The sequence below is a fragment of the Scyliorhinus torazame genome, chromosome 8, assembly GCF_047496885.1.
Source record: "Scyliorhinus torazame isolate Kashiwa2021f chromosome 8, sScyTor2.1, whole genome shotgun sequence".
Taxonomy (NCBI): Eukaryota; Metazoa; Chordata; class Chondrichthyes; order Carcharhiniformes; family Scyliorhinidae; genus Scyliorhinus; species Scyliorhinus torazame.
Window position 1 is genome coordinate 227,574,390 of NC_092714.1, and position 7,235 is coordinate 227,581,624.

The 7,235-nt window shown below is 45.5% G+C and overlaps 1 protein-coding gene across 12 annotated transcripts in view; it reads right to left on the reverse strand.

The window, feature by feature from the left end:
• Positions 1–6,454, reverse strand: part of arfgap1 (ADP-ribosylation factor GTPase activating protein 1) — a 56,777-nt gene extending 50,323 nt beyond the window's left edge. For 7 of the 12 annotated variants that reach the window (XM_072514862.1, XM_072514864.1, XM_072514863.1 and 4 more), the window contains exons 1-2: positions 4,864–4,995; positions 3,796–3,887 (exon numbers count right to left, since the gene is read on the reverse strand). The gene's annotated coding sequence lies outside the window, so the exon portion shown is untranslated. Of the gene's footprint in view, positions 1–3,795; positions 3,888–4,282; positions 4,305–4,544; positions 4,565–4,811; positions 4,996–5,717 lie in introns of those variants that run through there. The other 5 variants (XM_072514855.1, XM_072514854.1, XM_072514856.1 and 2 more) reach the window with 5 other exon arrangements.
• Between the last annotated feature and the right edge of the window lie 781 nt (positions 6,455–7,235).

Genomic DNA, 7,235 nt, shown 5'->3' on the forward strand with positions numbered 1-7,235 from the left:
CCCAAATGCCTCATTGACCTCACCACGTCTTTATATGCATTTAAGCAACTCATGGTACAAAAAATATGAGGCATGGGGTAAAAGATTCCATTTTTGGCGATGCACTGCTCCAAGAGGTTCTGAGCCAATAATTAGCTACCCGAATTACCTTTAGTCTGTATTTACATTTATCAATTGATTTTTAATATTCAATCAATAAAAGTGAAAGGACCTAAAATTCTGCTGTCATGTTATCTTTTCTGATCTCACTCTCCCAGGATTTTGTTTAGACAGTTAATGTTCTAATCAAGCAACTCTCAAAGTATAATTAAGCATTCTTGAACTTTAAATACATTTTGCCGGAGATCAAGAAATAATTAAGAAATATTGATTGCTTCGTCAGTTGATACAATGCCATCATTGACTGTCATAATCAGTCAACTAAATTTATATTATTGAAAAACATCAAAATTAACTCTTATGGTTAGTTAAGTAACCAAACTTAATGAATTATTAAACACAACTGACAACACCAGTATGATAAATGTAATGATTTGCGATTAATTCTCAACGCAATCTCTTTGACAGTTTCAATTTAACAGACTAGTCACATTCTGAAGTTTGGCGATAAGAGTTTTTCAGAATCAATGTCCCTGTCCATTTCAGGATATCCCGCTTCCCTTTGTGCCTTGTTGAACCACTTTATCCATCCTACCACAATAGCCCTTTTTAAGCAGTTTCTGTGAACCTTGCTGATCCCAGCAGTTGTCACAAGTATGAAGTTACTGTGAAAAGCCCCTAGTCGCCATATTCCGGCACCTGTTTGGGTAAGCTGGTACGGGAATTGAACCCGCGCTGCTGGCCTTGTTCAACATCACAAACCAGCTGTCTAGCCCACTGAGCTAAACCAGCCCGTATCAACTTCAGCATATCAACTTCATACCACACCAACATACACTATATTGTTTTTCTGCCATTTCATAAACAGAGCAGGGCTGGAGACCAGCAGCTGGATTGTAACATTTGTGGGTTTGTGTAAGGCCAGAAATATTTAAATATTTGATGAGGGTTTCAACAGTGGAAGGGTTAAGATAGGAGTGCAGGTATATAGTACGCATAAAATAGTCAGACCCAAAAATATATAGAATGGAGAATTTGAACCTCAGCTTAATGTTGAAAGAGTCCTGCCTGGTCCAATCTAAACAAATGGCCATGCATGGGATAAACTCAACTACATGGATCTACCTGATAGAGAGACACAAAATCTGTACCACATCAGCATTTTCTATGTATTCCCCAAACCATCTCCTGATTTCTTCAAATTGTACCCCATTTTGCATCTCAAAGCAACTAAAATGTAACAGCTATGCATATAGTTCGCCTAACATTTCCTCTTCAATTTCCCTTTAGTCTGCATTTTGTTTTGCACACAGCATTAAAAGGCCTTTGACAAAAGCGTGCTACCCTCATCTCAGGACACAATTTCACAAAATAATGAATCACTCCCAGTTTCAACTAACCAAAGTAAAACAATGTCATTACTGCAGAAAATGTGTATTAATAAACAGCATAAAAATTTAATACAGAAGAAGAAACCAAGAATTCTTACAGTGCAGAAGGAGGCCATTTGGCTCATCGAGTCTGCACTAATCCTCTGAAAAAGCACCCTATCCCCGTTACCTCACCTAACTTGCAGATCTTTGGACATTAAGGGGCAATCTTAACGTGGCTAATTCACCTAACCTGCACATTTTTGGACGGTGTGAGGAAACCAGAGCACCCTGAGGAAACCCACACAGACACCCAACAGCGCTAGCAAACAAACCCCCATGGACATTGGTTCCAGTCCTGGCCAGGTGTAGACCGTCTGATTTATAATGGTCCCCACCTCTCCCAGAACCGGTTCCAATGTCCCAAAAATCTGAATCCCTGCCTCCTGCACCACCTCTCAAGCCACACATTCATCCTGTCATTCCTACTCTGACTAGCACGTGAAACTGGTAGCAATGCCGAGATTACTACCATTGAGGTCCTACTTTTTAGTTTAGCTGCTAACTCCCTAAATTCAGCATGTTTTTTACCTATATCGTTGGTGCCTATGTGCACCACAACAGCTGACTGTTCACCCTCCCCCTTTAGAATGTCCTGCAGCCGCTCTGAGACATCCAGGACCCTTGCACCCAGGAGGCAACATACCTTCCTGGAATCTCGTTTGCTTCCGCAGAAATGCCTGTCTACTCCCCTGACAATCAAATCCCCTGTCACTATAGCTCTACCACTCTTTTTCTTGCCCTCCTGTGCAGCAGAGCCGACCACGGTGCCATGAACTTGGCTATTGCTGCCTTCCCCTGGTGAGCCATCTCCCTCAACAGTATCCAAAACGGTATACCCATTTTAGAGGGAGGTGCCCACAGGAGACCCTGCACTGCCTTCCTACTCTTCCTCTGTCTGATGGTCACCCATTTCCCTCAGTACTCTTTATCTGCGGTGTGACCAACTCGCTAAATGTGCTATCAACCACTTTACATCAAAGGGAAGACTTTTAACTACAACTTGATATGTTGAAAACTACAACTTGATATGTTGAAAGAGTTTAATGATTTTCAAAGCTAGAGGTAAGATCTGGCACACAACCCCAAACTGAGTCCCTCCAGTCTAGCCCAATTTCCCCCCCCCCCACCCCGACTCCCACTTCCCCTGAAAGACCCCCTTCAGCACCCTAAAGTTAAGTGTAAAGAGGGTACTCTCCCCCTTCCCCCCCGCCACAACCTGGAGTCCATGACACCTAGTCCCCATTTGTCAGGAGGAAATACGCAACTAGTTTGACACCCAGCAAGAATCCCATTTTGGCACTTACACCCAAGTCAGTGGGCCATCAGGAATCCCGCTTGGGTGTTGGGGCCCTGGGGAAACTGCAGCCATCCTCTACTTTGCCTTTGCCACCCTAAATTTAACATGTTCCACTATGATAAGAGGTTGGATTCTCCAGTCCCCAGCCACGTTTTTCTTGGCAGCGTGCCATCCATTGTCAGCAGGATTCTCTCCTCCTGCAGCTTGTCAATGAGTTTTCCCATTGAAGCCACCCAACACCACCAGGAAACCCACAGGTAGGAATGCGCTGCCAGCAGGAAAAGAGAATTCCAATGGCCAGTGAATTCTGGCCATGGCCTCACTACATCCTCCTCCCAGCTCCCCAATCGCTTACCCCTTCTACTATCCCAAATTGGTTGGAGTCATATCTATCTGCCACATCTTTACATTCTGGAATGCGATCCCGGATTTCCCTCATCTCAAACTCTTCCAACCATACATTGTGATTATCTTCCTCCACTCTTTGGTCTTAGCCATCCCCATTTTGTGAAGCACTTTTTTGCATTAAAAGCACATTGTATAACTGCTGGTTGTTTTTAAGAGTAGTACTACAGAGCAGCTCCACCACATGGATGTGGCAATCAAAAAAACAAATCCAACAAATGTACCACAACACAAGCTGTACATTATTACAGCACAATGTTTTACAGGCTCTGATTTAAACAGAAGAGACATGAATTACATTAAAGGCACAATGTGGAAAATTGACAGAGCCATGAAGGAAAAGTTTAAGAGCTGCTCAAAGGATTAAACCTTGGACAAAGGGGGTAATACAAAGGCTGTACCATTTAAAATATGATCAGTCATGTATCTGAAAAGGTCATAAATGGATAAAATGAATTGAAAATAAAGTAGACAGCTCCAGGTGAGGAGCTCATTGCACAGGCATATCAAATGGTTGCCTTTTGTGCTTAAAGTTCTACAAGTTAGTAACAGATCACATACGTTTTTGGTTGATTGTAAATGATTCACTCTAGGATGTCATTTCCAACGTTTAAAACAGGAAAATGTTGAAAATATACTGCAATTCATTCAGTCTGTGAAAAAAAAGAAATGCTGGATCAATATTTCATCAGAACTTTATTCAAGGCAGTGTTAGGTGGCTTTTTGATGGACACGGGAGTCAAAGGTTATGGAGGTCAGACAAGAAAGTGGAGTTGAGACCACAATCAGATTAGCAATGATCTTATCGAATAGCAGCGCAGGTTCAAAGGGCCAAATGCCCTACTCCTGCTCCAAAGTCCTATGTTCCTAACTAGTCTCCCAACGTTACAATTTCCCTTTGCAACTGTCAGCATTTCTGGCGAACACCAGCGTTAACAGTCCAAACCAAAACTATGAGCCTGACATTTCCAATTACAAATACTCGTGCAACTGCTATGCAATTTGTAGCACTTCGTAGTTTTGATTTGTTTTTGTTTTTTAAACGCACTTCCAATTCTGCTCTGGTGCAAACGTGGTAGAACAATTATGGTCCCTGGCTTCATGGAAGTGGAAGACTTCCGAGCTTGAGGGAGAAAGAGAGAGGCGATGGATGGGTTCTATTTGGTGAAGGTTAGCGGATGCCTCGCAAGCCTAACCGCTGGAGCGATGGGGGGGGGGGGGGGGGGGGACAATACTGAAAAAGATCAAGTTCTGGCCGGAGAGCCCAACATCAGCTTCCTCCTCTCCCTGAGTGCAGAAGAGCAGCTAACCCCGGGACGAGGCCTCAGCCGGCAAACACATCCTGAACTCAGTCATCACCCCGATTGACAGGCAGGCCTCGCGGACCAATCAGGAACGCTGCTGCCGCCCCTTCGGCCAATCAGCTGCTGGGGAAGGGGCGGGACATGGCCGCCGTGTTAGGTTGAGTGGCTCGCGCGCGCCTACCGGCGTTTTTGTCCCGCTGACAAGACAGGGGGGGGGGGAAACTCACGACCGCCGAGTCGCCTCTCAAAAGTCACCGCTTTCAGCAGTAGTACCTGCCCCCGTTTTTAAAAAAGAAATACGTGTCGTGTCAAAATGAGAACGAACCGAGTCCGATATCCGCGAATCGGTCTGACACCAAACTGCCTCAGGAAGAGGCGGTCGCCATCTTGAGGACGTTGCATTCACAGAGGCTTTTGGGTAAAGTGGCCTCTGCAAAGTGTTGAGTGATGATGTGTGAAACTGGGTGGAGGTGTGTGTATGAGGTATCAATGATGAGTACATAAGATATCCAATAACAGGGACAGGTACATTAATATTTACATTAGCTCCTCCCTGTCTCAACCCATTTGAATCAACATATCTGTCAATAAAAATCCCTATCTGCCAGGATGCTTCCAGGGCTGCTTATGAATAAAAGCAGTTAAATTTGACGCATATGAATAAAGATCTAGAAATTGCAAGTCTGAAACCACAAACAAAAATTGCTGCAAAACATTCAGCCCATCTTTTAGCATCCTTGCCAAGACTCAAGAGTTAATAATGGACTAAATCTTCCTGGAGCCTGGCGCCTCACAGTGTATGGCATTAGATTCCCGCAGCTTGAAAAATGTTAATACTGTAACTTGGAGGCTGATAATAGTGCAAACAGGAATACTGAACTTTGACCATCTTATTAACAGAAATAACAACTTTGATTTGTGTAAAACTCCTTTTAACAGAGTAGAACATCCCAAGGTGTTTCACAGAAGCATTCTCAAATAAGATTTCAAGCCAGACAAATTACCAACCACATGGGCAAAGTGGTAAGTTTTTATTTTGAAAAGTATCTTAAAGGAGGAGAGAGAGGTAGAAAAGGGGAAAAGATGTTTAAATAAGGACACTGGGAGTCCACACCAAGTAAAATAAAGAAACATAGTTTTATCTACATACGATATTTACACTGCTCAGTAGATCCTTACCGTATTCCTGTTCTGGTTGGTGCCTTACTGGCTGACCTTTTATACAAAGGTTAATAGAGATCCCCTGCCCCTAGCGGGGGAGCTTGTACTCCGCAAGGACCATGGGGAAGAAAATCATTCCCACCCCGTAGGCCCCTTGCGGGCTATTATATTCTTCTCCCTCAAAGTCCGAAGACTCCCCTCGACGACCGATGAGGCTGAGAAGGAGGAACAGGCGGACAACATCGAATTCTTTTCGGCCCCGACAAATCGTCAGTAAGCTGATACGCCAGATGGGTCGGCGTATACCTTTCTGGTGAAAGTCGTCTGCGGCAAGAACGTCATGGCAGACGATCGGCGGGAGGCGGCTGATCGTCATCCGAAGCCACAAAGGTCTGTGTCTCCATTTCAGAGTTGGAAGATGCAACGTCGGGCATATCGGCGTTGAGAGCGACTGGAGGCATCACAGCAGGCTGGTTCAGCAATGGAGCCGGAGGGTCCAGGACAGGCTCCTTCGAGGTACCTCACAAGGGAACAACCTCCGCGAGCGAATGTGACCCAAATGCCATCACATTAGTTGTCCCCAGACCCGAACTTGGTAAGAGCCTTGCCCGGTTTGGCGGATGACAATTCCAGAGAGCCAGCAAGGACCTTCGTTGAAGTTATGAATGAACACTGCGTGATCAGGTGCTAAGTGTCGAATAGGTCAACGTCGTACTCGGCAAATACCTTGTAAATCTTGGTTACGGTGCACCTTCGCACCAAAGTCCGGGATAATTAAACTCAGTCATGTACGACCCATTAACATCTTCGAGGCGGACACCCCAGTTACTGTGTATGGTCTGGTCCTGTAAGAGAATAAAAATCTTCCAGCCTGGTGTCCATCGAGCCCAAAGTCTGTTTCTATAGCCCCTTTTTAACCGTGTGCACGGTCCTCTCTACCAAGCCATTCAATGCCGGATGGTATGGGGCAGTGTGGACATTGCGAATCCCATTGCTTTTCATAAAAGCGGCAAACTCTTCACTCATGAAAGAGATCCCGCGATCCGTCACAAGCACCTCAGGGATTCAGTGGGTGTAAAAAGAAGTGAGCAATCGCTCGACAGTCGCCCGGGAGGTGATTTGACGGCATCCTGCAGACCTCCAACCACTTTGAGTGGGCGTCCACAGGACGAGGAACAAGGACCCCAGGAATAAACCGGTGCACGCGAGTCCAGGGGCGTCCTCGCCCCTGCAAAGGGTGGAGGAGTGCCGCCGCAAGAAGCGTCTGGTGCTCTTGACAGATGGAGCATTGCTGGGCCAAGGTCTCAATGTCAATGTCCAAAGCCGGCCACCAGAGGTAGCTTCTCGCCAGTATCTTCATTTTGGACACTCTGGGGTGCCCTTTGTGAAGGCCCTTCAACACAATTCCCTGGCCCCTCGTCAGAACAACCTTTGTGCCCCACAGGAGGATATCATCTTCCACAGTCAGCTTGGAAGAGAAAGCTTCCAACTTCCCTGGTAGCAATTGATGCTGCCTACCGTTTAGCACCAGGTGCC